This window comes from Furipterus horrens, unplaced genomic scaffold, assembly GCF_987537825.1.
Source record: "Furipterus horrens unplaced genomic scaffold, mFurHor1.1.pri manual_scaffold_6, whole genome shotgun sequence".
Classification (NCBI taxonomy): domain Eukaryota; kingdom Metazoa; phylum Chordata; class Mammalia; order Chiroptera; family Furipteridae; genus Furipterus; species Furipterus horrens.
The window spans coordinates 31,288,598-31,303,880 of NW_028327176.1; positions in this window are offsets into that span (position 1 = coordinate 31,288,598).

Here is a 15,283-nt window from a genome sequence, read left to right on the forward strand (position 1 = left end):
AAGAGGGGTCACCATACCTCAATGAACAAAAAGTACGTGTGTCTGTGTCTGGGGAGGTGGGTTCCTTTGGGTACTCTCCACTGGCATCCTTGATGGTCATTTATTTCATGTCTTCTGAGCCCGCCTGGGTAGGATGGATTGTATGCACTGATTCGTACTTAGACACAGGATAAACCCTGTGCTCTGAGTTCCTCTGCACTCCTAGAAATCTGTGTTTCTAGATCTGGAAGCCAGTGTTATCTCTTTACACAGAGGGGCAGTTTTCCTTGGGAGTGTCCCTGCCAGCCATGGATTTCCCATCATGACAGCGACACCTAGTGGCCACATGTAAAAGTCCAGGCCGCCCCACCCCTCCGTTTTGGCTCTGGGAGGAATTTAGGGAGGTTCCAGACATTGCCTTTTACACACAGCTTCCAAGAGTCCTTGATCCTTCTGCTGCCAGTTGTGCACAACTCAGTCTTCAATCACATCCTGTCCTGGGTTGCCCTCTGTTTCACGTGTGGTCATTCAAAGTCATTTTGTCTACACAATCAGACTAAGGTTTTGAGTTTAGGACTATTAGAATCACATATTTTTAGAGCTGAACGGGAATTTAGGTCCTCTAATCTGACCCACATGTTTTTCTGATGGAGTGTGAAGATGGCCAAGGGGTGAAGGGAAATACCTAGCTACTTAAAAGCGAGGTTTGAACCAGAGCCTAGATCTCCTGAACACTCCCAGCCCAGTGCTGTCTGCAGCACCATGCTATTTCTTTGTGTCAACCACAGTGCTTGCATGCAGTTGGCTCCTGACACACAGTCAGGACTCCACATATACTGCCTGACTGACAGATCATCATTTTCACCACTCTGCTTGCCATGAGAGTGAATTTTCAATTGTCATCTGTGCCGTCTCCCACTTCTGTGCCTCTTGAGAGTTCTGATCAATTAAAGGGGCCACTCTTGCCATAGTTGGCCATTGTCTTTTCCATTTATAAGACATGCAATGTGGGTTCGATGGAAGGGAAAATGGAGAGGAGATGCACAATTTAAAACAGAAGTCCCAATCCCAGCATCCTTTCAAAGAGGCTACAGTAGGCTTCACAGGCTCTAGCTCAGTGCCTCTCAAACTTTCTTAGGAATTTAAATCTCCTGGGAATCTTGTTAAAACATACATTCTGATTCAGTAGGTATGGGGTGGGATGTGAGATTCTGTATTTCTAACAAGCTCCTAGATGCAGCCAATGCTGCCCTTTGAGGGGCAAGGATTCAGGTATCCCTACCTTACCCAGCCCAGGGCTTCTGAGAGAGCCAGTACTCCAAGCTGAGCCTCTCCCCTGACCTCCGCTCTGTTGTTGTTCCTCTGACCTTGGCTTCAGGGGAAAAGAAAAGGAGCCGAAGCAACTGTGAACACCGTGGGCCCTCAGTGAGTTAGTTATTCTAAGTCCCTTTCTTTACTCCATGCCTCACTCCTCCCATAGATCCTGCCTGTAGACAGTCTGAAGAGAAGGCGAGGTGAACCTGACCAAAACACACACTGTGCAGAAAACGAGACTAGACTTGCCGTCGTCCATTGATTTACCTTACAGATTTCCTGAGGAACAACCCTGCTTGGCTTCCATTTTATGTCTGGGTGCTATGATATCCCTATAAACCACAGGGTCTCTTTTAATTATAAAATATATTTTAATTTATATAGTTTAATTGTGTATATTTATAGATTATGCATATTTTTATTTTAGTATTCTTACCACTAAGCACACATAATTCATTAATGCTAAATTAAAGAAGAAAATGGAAATTTATTAAGGTATTACTCTGTGACCAATATTATGATGAGTATTTTCATGCATCTTAACTCATTTAACCTTCACAGTGCCCCTGCAAGATGGTATTATTGCCCTATTTTATAGATGAGAACAATGAGGGAGGTAGGGTAACTTACCCAGAAGGTATAGGAGCCCAGATAGGTTTGAATGAAAAGTTTCTTTTAACTAAAACCACAATAAACAATAACATTTGCATTGTGATTACCATGGACCACACACTGCTGTAAGCACATATATTAACTTATATAATCTTCACATCAACCTTATAAGGTAGGTACTACAATCACTTCTGTTTTACAGATGAAGAAACCGAGGCACAAAAAGTCCCAATTACTGGCACAAGGTCACACCTCTAATAAGTGATGAAGCTGAGATCTGAATCCAGAGAAGTACTCTGTGATCCCCTGGGATCTCCTTGGAGAACCCCTTTCCCATTGATTGGAAGTTAAAGGAGTCTGAAAGAGTTTGGGGAGTCATATTCTTCACCACTGACTCATGACCCTGTACCACTTGTCCAGCTGGTTGGTCTAAGAGAGCAAAAAGTTGAGGCTGGCTGGCAAACTGAGTAGGGCTGGCCCTATCAGGGTCCACTCTATAGACACAATAAATATTGGGTGTGCACCTAGGGCCCTTTCCCTACTGACTGGGAATGTTTTGTTACTTTGTATTATGTTTTAAACTCATTTCCTATTTACCAATCATACTCCTGAGTATTTTTTTCCTACCTGAAGCACTGGAGAGTGAAGGTGGCTTCACATTTCTGTGTGCACAGAGGTTGCAGCCTTATGTACCTATCCCAGCTCTTCCCCTCACTGTGTGACTAACAGCCAGTTATTTGAACTTCTTTGGACTTTAGTTTTCTCATCTATAAAGTGGAGATAATGAGAATCTACTTCAAAGGATTGCTGCATAGGAATAATGCATTTAAAGTGCCTTGCTTATCATAGGCCCATTAAAGAGTAGCTATTGATTAGTACAACTTACAAATACATTTCTTCTTAGTGAATGAACAAATTGCATGAATATGAGGAAAGGTTGAGATGGCTAACCTGATACACCCAAACCATCAAACAACTTCCCTACTTAAAAAAAAAAAGTGCATTTAAAATTTTATTATTTGTGGTGAGAACTGGGTAAAAGAGACTATTAAAGATTGTATGGGTAAGCTCCATTTTTAATGCATTGCGTTTGACTTCCTCAACTTGATAGGTTTGCTGGGGGGTAGGCTACCTTAGCAAGAGATGGTGGGACAAGTCTCTCAAATCCTCCTTTGCCTTGACCCTGACCCAGCTTCAAATTCAAGCCCAAGGCTTTCCACTGGAGACTTCCAGAAAAACAGGATGTTTTACTTTTTCCGGGGGGGTGGGGGGGCGTGTTGGGAGGGGAGCACATGATGTAACTATATTCTATGAGGAAAGCAAAGTAACTTATTTTGTTGTTGCTTTTGAAGAGAAAACTAAGTTATTGAAGGAACTTATGGTACTGTGGTCATATAAGTGTGAGTATTTATAGGACTGAAAACTTTTTTGAAAGAAAAAAACGAAGTCTGAAAGCAGAAAATAGTTTTTCTTCTCTCCAAAGGAAAATAGGCATTGAAATAAAATGGTTGTTTTTATTGGCCTTTTTTATGGTTGTTGTACCTAATGGAATATTTGTCTTGAAAACTAATTTATTCTCCAAATCCAGATACATCTGGTATACTGGTTGTAACATCCCTGTTTTTGTTTTTTTAAATGGATTGTGTTTGACTTGTAAAAATAAAATAAAATACAATTAACATCACACATGTGCTCAATGCAATGAGCACATGACTCAAGTTTTAAAACTTCTGGGACTGGGTTTTTAATATAATTACAATGGGTCATAAAAGCAGGTGATAGAAACTAGTTTCCCAAGTTAGGGTGTCTATTTACCGTCTACTGGCATCTATGACACTTTGGAGAAGATAGTAATCATCTAGGAAGAAATGAGTACTATTGACTCATCAATCCATGAACTTTGCACTAATTACAGTGCCTCAGTTTCCCTATTTTATAAAATAGTCACTTGCCTGACTCTCTGGAGTGTTTGGAAAACCCAAGGATATAATAGTCTTTGAGTTCTTTGAAAATACAGAATACATTATAAATGCTAAATAATAATAATAATAATGAGTCTTTTAATAACAGGGGTCCTTTAATAATACTCATCAAGTATAATAACATTGCTAACCAGTAGGAACAAGATGAAGTGCGTCTCTGTCTTCTTAATCATTAGTTTGTATCATGGGAAACTGGTGGGGGATTGGCATGTCACTGGGTTGGTTCTGGTGTCTCAGGAGTCAGAGCCCCTCAGTGAGGCAACCTGTCTGTCCTGGATTCTCCAGCTAACGCTTGGTTGCCTTAGAAAGACATGCACATGCAATTGGGAGAGGAGGGTTCAGGGGCATCATCATTCAACTCCTACGCCCAGGGAACATGATTTTAAAATTTCCATTGCTAGCTGGTTGGGGAAAGAAGGAAAGTTCCTTTGGGACCCAAGAAAGTTGTAGACATGCTGGTGTGGCCGATGAGCCAGTGTGGCCACTCACTCCTGCCACAAGATGGCGACAATCAAGCTGGAAATGCCTGCCGGGGGTGGCCCTGCAGAAGGGCTTCCTCCCTCAGACACAAAGAAGGCATCCTCTGAGTTAGGCAGAGACGTTTGGGTTCTCTCATAGCAGGGATTCGGAACCTTTGCTGCGACAAGGTCTGCCCGGATAAGATGTAGGAAGGTGCCTTCTCACCCCTTGGGCTTCAACCTCACGGAGCTGAAATGCTTAGGGGATTTTGTGCAAAAACACCAGAGAAATTCCAGGTTTGACTCCTCCCTTTGCCCAGAGGCGGTCCAGATGCTTCCCGAACTAGCGACATTCCCAGGATTCCGGGGGGGGGGGGGGGGGGGGTGCCTCCCGGGGCGGGGCACTTTCTGTCCAGCAGTTCGCCTGTCCTCCTGGGTCCTGGAGCCTTGTGGGCTAGCGGTTTAGACTGGGGCTGGGCAGGGTGAACCTCTGATGCCCCGTTGCCTTTGGGGCTCCGGATCCCAGACCTGAGTACCGTAGAGGGTTGCGCTCGCTCATAGGCTTTGAATCCAGGCACTTGCCACAAAGGTACTCCCTCCTCTCCTGCTGCGCCATTTGCCCCAGGAAAGGTCCGCAGGCCATTCCGGGTTTGGAGACGGGGCATGTCTTTGTTTTCTTTTGTTTTGAATGTAAGGAACCGCCACACCCACGTTTGTCTCAGGCTAGAGTAAGCTTGCTCCGAAACAGATATTAGGAAACATGGAGATTCCAAGAGAGATGTATGAAACTCCTAGGCTACAGAGCCTTGGGTCTGGCCAGTCTGACCTCCAACTTACAACCCTAGGCCTGTTTGTGACATACCTGGGCAGATCCCCATTCCTCCAGCCCAGGTCTTGGCCAGCACTGGGAGCACGGGAGGGAAGCCCTGAATAATGGGGGTCGCTGGCTCCAGCCTGGCCTCACAGCCTGCCATTTATCTGCCCACCCTTCTGGGGTGTGGGAAGGGAGTAATCCTAACAGTGAGCATCAAGTGAGCATGTGCCACATACAATTACTTTATTTAAGCCTCACACACCATTATTATCCTTATTTTACAGATGAGAAAACCAAGGTTTAAAGATGTTGAGTAATTTGCCCAAGGCCCTACAACTCAAATAGTGGGGCTGTGATTTGGATCCAGATCTACTTTTCCCCAAAGCACTGGACTGTAGTACCTCCTTAGATGGCTTCTGCGGGGGCACTGGGAGACAACTGGGTCAAGTATAAAGACATACTTGGTGCTGTGATTGTGCTTACATTCCAGGGCAGGCAACCAAGGATATTTTAAACTCTTTTTGCCTTTAAATGTGTGCTGTGGATCTGGGATAGTCTAGCCTGCCTTCTTTCTTTCCTTCAAAAATATTTACTGAATGCGTATTATACACCAGCGACTTTTCTAGGCACTGAGACATCACAGGGAACGAGTCAGACCACACATTCTATGTGCACTTGGGAAAGCCGCTTGGTGTGCTAGTTATTGAGCTACTGACTCCAGCCCACCTTCTGTATCTGACTCTGAACGCAGCCTCTGGGGCTCGGCAAGCTGCCTTTCTCCTTTGCTGCTTCTCCTTGTTAAGCTCTGCCAACAGAGGCGCTAGAGGGAGACTCAAGGTAGAAGGAGGAAGGACACACTCTTCAGGACACTTCTTTTTCTCTTCACTCCAACGTCAGCAGAAGTTCTGGCCGCTGGTTTCCTTCAGCACCCCTATGCAGTATCATTGTCCCCCGGCAAGTGTATCAGCACTAGGCAGGCAGGCACCTCTCCTAAACAGTCTAAGCCCCTCCTGTGATCTAGGTTTTCATAACCCAACCTTTTCCCTTTGTTTCCCAGTCCTGGGGTGACAGCTGCTTTCTCTAGTTGACTACCTGTATGTTACCTCAGTCTCCCACCCCTTTTTTCCAGTTCTCCAATACTTATAAAGAGTGGTGTGCTGGTAAATATTTACCAACCAGCTCTCCAGGAAAACAAAACAAAGGGAAACCTGATTTGCAATGTGTGATTTTCATAATATAAATCAGTCACCATGGATAATATTCAACTACCAACATGGCTTCACTAAACTTCACAAACTTGTGTGAGCAGTTCCAGTACACAAGTGCCTGCAACCAATCCCCTACAATAAATTCTTTGTTGAAGTACCTAGTTTGCTTTCCGTTTTCCTGAGACATGACTGATAACACTTAAGCTTCTGAGCATTAATTTTTTTTTTTTTTTTTACTGTAAGACAAAGAAGAAGAGCCAACTGATTTGTTTTCAATCCCTTTCCAAATCTGGTGTCCCGGAGCAGAGCTGAAGCTTGCAAGCCTATGTGCTGCTCTGCCCCAAAGCCAGGGAATTAGTGTAGAAATCCTAAACGTCCAAGTCGGCCTTCTTGAGTTGACCCCCATTACAGATGACTAAATTGAGACCCCAGAGAGGCAAAGTGTTGATCATAGAGGAATCTGAACAGGAGAACAAAAGAGGTTGCAGTACATGCTTAGCTCGGGGGGCCTTCGGATGACTAGTGCAGGGGTGGGGAATGAGCAGAGATAAAGAGTAGAAAAGCCAGTGACTGAAGACAGGATTCCTGGGCTGTCAGTGTTTAGGGACAATTTGAGGGTCAAAACCCAGTGAATATTAAGTTGGTGACTTAGGAATGCCCCGACACTAGTCTACAGTCCCTACCTTCTTTCCCCGCTGAGCTCAAGAGTCTGTTTCCTCCAAGGAGGAAAATTACCTTATTTGTGATATTTGTAATAAAGGCCTTGATAAACTTGTAATAGCCATAGGAATGAGTCAGTAATTACCAAAGAACTTCTTTGCTTTCCCTTCAAATAATGCTACCTCCTCAAATTCTTCTGTGGGGGCGGGTGTAGGAGAATATATAGTAAAATATTTAGAAAATCTAGTAGCACACTTACTTATAAGTCCATCCCTGGGGTCAATTATGGAATTAATCAGAGAGGAGATTAATGGGGTGTTCACAGCTGAATGAGACTCCTCTTTTATAATGTTCTATTCTATTCTGGGTCAGCAACATCAGCATCACCTGGGAACTTGCCAATAATACAAATTCCTAGGCCCTATCCCACACCTACTGAATAAGAAACTTTGGGGGTTGGAGCTCAGCAATCTGTGTTTTAACAAGCCCTCTAGTAGTTTTTATTTTTAAGATTTTATTTATTTATTTTTAGAAAGAGGGAAAGGGAGGAATAAAGAGAGGGAGAGAAACATCAATGCGCAGTTGCCTCTCATGCGCCCCCAACTGAAGACCTGGCCCGCAACTCAGGCATGTGCCTTGCCTGGAAATAGAACCAGTGACCCTTTAGTTTACAGGTCAGCACTCAATCCACTGAGCCACACCAGCCAGGGCGCTACATAACTTTGATGCTCCCTCATATGGTTCTTAGTCTGGCCTGTGTATTTCTATCACGTGGCAATACTTGGTAAATCCTCATGTCCAGGCCCTACTCTAGAACATCTACGTTAGAAATTCTGAGAGTGAGATCCAGGCTTTTTTCAGTGCCCCAGTGGTTCCAATGTGCAGCCAAAGTTGAGAGTCACTGCTGTAGAGATTTTTCCAGAGAATGGTAGTATCACTTAATGGCTATTTTACTTATTCACTTATTCCACAATTAGTGAGCACCTACTCTGTGCAAGACCCTATCCATCTAACTATTTGAAGATGAATAGATGAATAAGAAGTAGTCATTGTCCTCAAGAGAGATCAAAACACATATTTTAGTACAGACCTGGGAGCCCCAAAGAGTGGCTTGGGGGAAGAAATAGGCACAATCTCATCTACTCCCATTTCCTCTATTTGTCAACACTAAATGCTGACAAGAATGTGAAGCCCACAAGAACTCTCATATATTGCTGGTGAGAATGCAAAATGGTACAGCCATTTTGGAATACAGTGTGCCAGTTTCTTATAAAACTGAACATATTTTTAGCATGTATCTAGCAATCATGTTCCTTGATATTTACCCAAATGAGATGAAAACGTATGTCTATGCAAAACCTGCACATAGTTGTCATAGATGCATTATTAATACTTGTCAAAACTTGGAAGCCACCAAGATATCCTTCAATATGTGAATGAATAAAGTGCAGTACATTGATACAATGGAATACTATTCAGTGATAGAAAGAAATTGCTATTGATATTTCTCCAAGGTAGATATACAATGAACAACAAGGACATGAAAAAATGCTCAACATCAGTAATTATTAAGGAAATGCACATCAAAACTAAAAGGAAATATCACCTCACATCCATTAGGATAGTTACTATTAAACACAAATACATGCACACACACAGAAAATAGTAAGTGTTGGAAGCAGTATGGAAGTTCTTCAAGAAAGTAAAAATAAAATTACCATATGATCCATGATCCATCAGTTATGCTACTGGTTATGTACCCAAAAGAACTGAAAGCAGGGTCTCAAAGAGATATCTGTACATACTGCTCATTGCAGCATTATTCAAAATAGCAAAAAAAAAAAAAAAAAAAAAAAGGTGAAAGGAACCTAAGCAAGTGTCCATTGATGAAAGAAGGATAAACAAAATATTGTATCTACCTACAATGAAGTATTAGTCATCCTTTTAAAAAAGACGGAACTTCTGACACATGCTACAACATGGATGAGCTTTGAGGCCATTACACTAAGTGAAATAAGTCAGTCACAAAAAGAGCAATACTATAGGATTCCACTTATGTGAGGTACCTAGGGTGGTCAAATTCATAGACAGAAAGTAGATGGTGATTCCCAGGGACTGAGGGGAGGGAAGAATGAGTTGTTTAATGGATTCAGAGTTTCAGTTTTACAAGATGAAAAGAATTCTGGAGATTGGTTGCACACCGTTGTGAATTGACTTAACACTACTGAACTATACATTCAAAAATGGTTAGCATAGTAAATTTTATATTTCTATATTTTAACATATTTTTTAAAAAGTTATCAGCAATGGTCAAGGTGGTGGATACATTAGGGATATTAGAGATCAAAAAACCTCTGGGCCTAGTTCAAGAAATTTTTTTAAAAGGAGCAGATCAGGCTGACTGAAATGTAATTTATTAACCATTCCATTTATTATTTAGTTCTTTTACATACACAGACCATACAAGGGGGTACCCCAAAAAACTCAAATTATCTTCTGGAGGGCAGTCCCCTTGTAGTACAGGCTTCCCTGGCTAGGTGAGTATTCTAGGAACCCATCTATATCAGTGTACCAGCTGGCGTTGTTGTGAGAGGCTGCATTTAGCTTCAGTGAATTTTTTTTGAATACTCTTTCAACATGTTTGCCCATTTCATGGTGGGTGATTTACGAGAACACCTGCCCATACTATGCTGAGTGTTCAGCAGTTTTTGATCAAAACCAGCATGACCCACATGCTCCGCCCACCCTATTCACCCAATCATCCCGAGTGACTTTTTTTTTTCCTGAATGAAAAAAATCCTCCAAGGGGAACGATTTGCCAATGTGGAATAGGTAAAATAAAAGCTGCAGAAGCACTAAATGGCATCAAAATTGATGAGCTCAAAGTTATTTTGAACAGTGTCAAAAAACATCTTGATAGGTATATTGCATCCAATGAAGAGTACTTTAAAGGTGACTGAAGTTTAAACATGTAAGAATAAATACATAATTTTTTACAAATAAATTCCAGGTGTTTTTGGGTCTCCCTCATACTTATTGGCCTCTGAAATTGACTAGAGTGACAAGAGTAGGGTCATCCATGTTACATTGCCAATATTAAAGGAGAAAGCCTTTAGAAAGAGCTAAAACAAGGAAGCTAACACATGCCATATAGAAGAAAGGACTTAGACAGGTGTGGCAAAAGGCCAATGGGCACAAACCCCAAGGGGAAAAAAAAAGAACTCTAAAATCTACATTTAGGAAGTAAGTTCATGATAAAAGAAAGTAGCAAGAATATTCATCCTGGGAAGGGATAAGGAATTAGCTAGCTCTAGGGTACTTTCCTAGTACCCATTTCCCTGTATTATTTTTAAACAACTTATGAATGAGCCATAATACCAAGTTGAGCTAAAATATAACCAGCAACAACAAAATGATTTGTAAAGTTCATAACCAGAGGGGAACATTGATGAAATGGAATGACTATAAAATAATGACTAGTTTTTCCCCATAAAGAAACCAGAATGTTATATATTCAAATAAAGTTTTTGTTGTTTATTTGGGGTTGTTTTGGGTGTTTTTTTTTTTTTTTTAAGATTTTATTTTATTTTTAGAGAGAGAAGAAGGGAGGGAGAAACACACTGATCAGTTGCTTCTTACACACCCACCCCTGACTGGGAACCTGGCCCGCAACCCAGGCATGTGCCCTGGCTGGGAATAGAACCTGAGACCTTTTGATTCTCAGGCTGGTGCTCAATCCACTAAATAAAGAAGTTAATCTGACCTGCTTGGGAGCACTTGCCATTCACTCCAAAGATACTATCCTTATGTCCAGCATTTTGGGGAACTTTTATACTGGCATTTACTTTTGACTAGTTTCAATTGTGGCAAACCAATCCTTGGAGGTCAGCTTGAGTTCTATAACTGTGCTAGAATTATGCTGCATCAACCCACTAATCCGAACTACATTTCCCAGAATGCCCTTCCCCATACAGTGCTGAGTTAGGGTTGCTAATGAGAGAACTTGCAGACAAGATTTGCAGGTAGAATTGAGTCAGCAGCTTAATGCTCCAAAGGTTGGTGTAAGGTGTTGGTGTCACTGCAGATTTCACAACTTGTCTTGATTCAGGGGGTTCCCTTGTGGGCCTGGAGCAGAAGTAGGACTCCAAGGACCTAGTGCTGTATTTTCTGCTCCAGCTTCTCTGACTCCAGCTCAGACATCAGACACAGGTGCAGCTCTATAGCAAAGCTTCTTCTGCAGGTCATGCACATCATCAATGATGGTGGCAGTGAGAGACCATGTGGGGTCCAGTTTGTCCTCACTCTCCCACACTTCATGCCAGATTTTCTTCTTCACTGCTGGCCCTGCTGGTCTAAAGAAACCTCAGACCCATATCAAATGTAGAGGCATCAGGCATCTTCACCAGGTCTCATGGTTGTGTGAAGTCTAATCCATAAAATAAATCCCTCATTCTAGATCACTCATAGTGCCTCTGCTTTCCTTATTGAGTATTGTTCTTACAATTACATATAAAAGTCATTTGGAGTCAAGTCTAAAAAATAAGGTAGGTGAGCAAGCTGAGTAAATATTGTTTGGGGGCAAAACTTCAGGGTCACAATAGAGAACAAATCTATCTCTTACATAGTTCATAAAATGGATCTGAAAGCCATTTCCAAAGAGGAGTTCCAAAATTATTTTGAATGAGGATTACTTGGAAGAATAATATTCATTTGGACAAAATTTATAATGTTTGTTTACAAAATCTTCACTATTATTAGCTTATAGTCACACTCCCCCATATCCTGATTTACAGAAGGATGATATGACCCACAGTAAATGTTGGCAGGCAGCGTAACAGAATTCAGTCAAGTAACAACTGTATAGTATTAGCTTGGAATATTGCATAATCTTGGGGAAAAAGAAAAGAGTCTGGATGATGAGAAAAAGCCTGAGAGCAGGCGAGATGTGATTAAAACAAGGAATAGAATTTTAGACAGGAGATCAACATAAGCCAAAGTACAGAGGGGACCTGGAGCAGGGAGATAAAGCACATGACCATCCTGAGTTAGTGGGAATTTCAGGGAGCCAAATTTGTCAGTCTCCCTCTCACTGAGAAAACCAAAATCAAAATCAAACTTTTGCCTGAAATTTGATGGTCTTTGTTTCTGGGGCCTGCTTATTCTTGTCTCATTTTCTGTCCCCTATCCCTAAATCTGCCTTCCATCTATTTGAAAGAACTTGAAGTGTTCCAACATCTACTTGTTCACTCAACAAGCACGAATCCTTACTATGCTTCAGGCACTGTACTAGAAGGAAAGAGTATGGCCCTGACTTCATAAAGCTTATGATCTAATGGAAGAGGCAGATAAGTAAACAGGTAACTGTAACACACCATAATAGTGTGGTAGGGGCAAATAGGGGGTCTAGGAAGACTTCCACAAAGGAGACTTTAAACTTGAGACCTGAATGAGGAATGAAAATTAACCAAGTTAAGATGGGAAGAGCGAGGTGAGAAGAATCATTAGAGTGATGGGGCAGTGGGAGCAGTACATACACAGGTATGAAATACTGAAAAAGCATGTACCGTTGTTTGGAGGAGCTGAAAGTCATTTCCTGTGATTGGAGGCTGAGAATGTTGAAATCTGGAGAGCAAGCAGACAGTAAGTAGGTCACGCACAGTATTGTAAACTATGTTACAAAGTCTAGGCTTTACTCCCAGAAAATGGGGACAAGAGGTGCAAGGGAATAGGGTACCGACTTTTTGTTTTAGAGAGGTCATCCCAGCTGTAAAGCAGAGAGTGGGTTGAGGTTGTTAGGGAGAATGAGGGCAACACTGGAAGTAGATGACTAAGCTGGATAGGAAGAATATGATCTAAACTAGTTTAGACGCGATGGAAACGAAGGGAAGTAGATGATTTTAAGAGGCATTTAGGAAATTGTATAGACAGGACTGGGAGCTTTGCTGACTGGGGGGATGGCAGATATTAAGAGAGGAAGAAGGAGGAGTTGGGGACAGTGGACAAGGTTCTTGTTGACAGTTAGGCTATGGCATTCCCTGAGGTAGATAGCACAGGAGGAGGAGGAGAAGGAGGCTTTGGGGGAGAGGGGTAATAATGACTCTGGTTTGGGACTTGGGAGTCTGAGGTGCCTGTGAAACGTGTAAGCAGTAGGCAGGCAAGGAGACAAGTGGATCATCTGGAGCTCAGGAGACTGATGACGGCTGCGTACATCAACACAGAGACGAAAAATGTAATGACTGATTCTGGAGGTGATAAAATGAGGAAGAGAAAGAAGCAGAGACAGAAAGGGTGCAACATATTTAGGGGAGAAACAGAAAAAGAGGATCCAGCAAAGGAGACTACAAAGACTTGACTGGAACTGTAGAAAACCTAGGACGGCAGAGTCATCCAAGGAAAAAGGAAAAAGGAGATGAGAAGAAAGGTGTACTCAGTAGGAACCAACTCTTCCAAGAAGCTGAGAAAAACAAGGATTGTATTAATTAGAATTCTTTGGCACAGGTAACAGAAACCAACTTGACTTAGTGTAAGAAAAAGGAGAAGATAGATTATAAGGGTACAGGAGTGTCCCAAGGACCCAAGAGCAGGAAGGACTGCAGGCAAAAGCTTAAAGTTCTCAGCACGCTTGTAGTTTTTCTCTGTGTATCTGCTGCCTTCTCCTCTTTTTGCAGACATCCTTCCTTGGCTCATAAGGCTATACAGGAACTGAAAGATGGTCACCCTAGGGTTTGAGAGTACAACTTTTTTGTTGTTGTTGTTAAAGATTTGCCCAGTCTAAACTAGAATCCTAATTCCTGGGAGAGGGAAGGAAAGAGGGAGATAGAGTAGAAAGGAAGAAGAGAGGGAGGGAAGAAGAGAAAGGAGGAGATGGGGGAAAGAAAGGTAGAGACAGAGGGAGAGAAAGGGGAAGACAAAGAGAGAAGAAAAGAGGGAGAAAAACTGATTGCTCTAAAATAGATTTAGGTGATCTCCACTAGTCCAATCATCTATGGTCAGAGGGAAAAATCATTAAAAAAAAATTTTTTTTTTAATTTATTGATTATTCTTTTGGAGAGAGGATGTGGAGAGAGAGAGAGAGAGAAATATCAACTTATTGTTCCACTTACATATGCATTCATTGGTTGATTCCTGCATGTGCCCTGATAGGGGAACAAACCCACAGCCTTGGTGTATCAGGTTATGCTCTAACCAACTGAGCTATCTGGCTGGGCCCCTTAGGGAAAAATCTTAAAAGTATAAGCTGGGCTCTTTAGGGTCCATCCTGATGGGCAAAGAGGGCAATTAAAAGAGATATTATGAAACAAGCAGCCCTGGCTATTGTGGCTCAGTGGATTGAGCACTATCCTGTGAACCAAAGGGTCACTTGTTTGAGTCTCAGTCAGAGCACATGCCTGGGTTGTGGGCCAGGCCCCCAGTTGGGGGCACACAAGAGGCAACCACACATTGATGTTTCTCTCCCTCTTTTTCTCCCTCCCTTCCCCTCTCTAAAAATAAATAAATGAAAGAAAGAAAGAAAGAAAGAAAGAAAGAAAGAAAGAAAGAAAGAAAGAAAGAAAGAAAGAGAAAGAAAGAAAGAAGAAAGAAAGAAAGAAAGAAAGAAAGAAAGAAAGAAAGAAAGAAAGAAAGATAGAAAGAAAGAAAGAAAGAAATACCCTAATTTAAGGTTTCTGTTACAAGAACTGAAAAATGGCCCTTGGATTTTGGCCCTTGGATTTTGAAGCTAAAATGTACTTGTTGACCTTGGCGAGAGCAGTTTCTATGGAATGGTATCAACTGAATTTGGTTTGCAGTGTATGGAGAAGTGAGGACAGTGCATAGAGACAACTCTTTCAAGTCCACAGTAAAGGGCTTCAGAAAGACCTGGTGTTGGGGGTTTTGTTTGTTGGTTCCGCCTGTCTGTTTAGCCTTGCAAAAGTTGAACATATTTATATGCTGATTGGAAAGAGTCTGTAGAACATAGCAATTATGTTGACATCTTGATGAACATGTAGAATTCCTGACCCTGTCTGGAGGATTTGAATTCAGCAGGTCAAGGGTAGAGTTCAGGCACATAATTTTTGGGGCCCAGTGCAAAATGAAAACATAGGGCCCCTTGTTTAAAAAGCCAGAAATGTGCTTTCCTTTCTTCTGTGGTCTATCTCTAAACTGTGTTTTATAGTTATCATTTAATGTTTCACTCTCTCAGGCATGGGGATGCTTGCTGGGCAAGTGCGGACCTCATATTGCCCAAATGCCCAGGGTCCTGCACCTGAAAAAGTG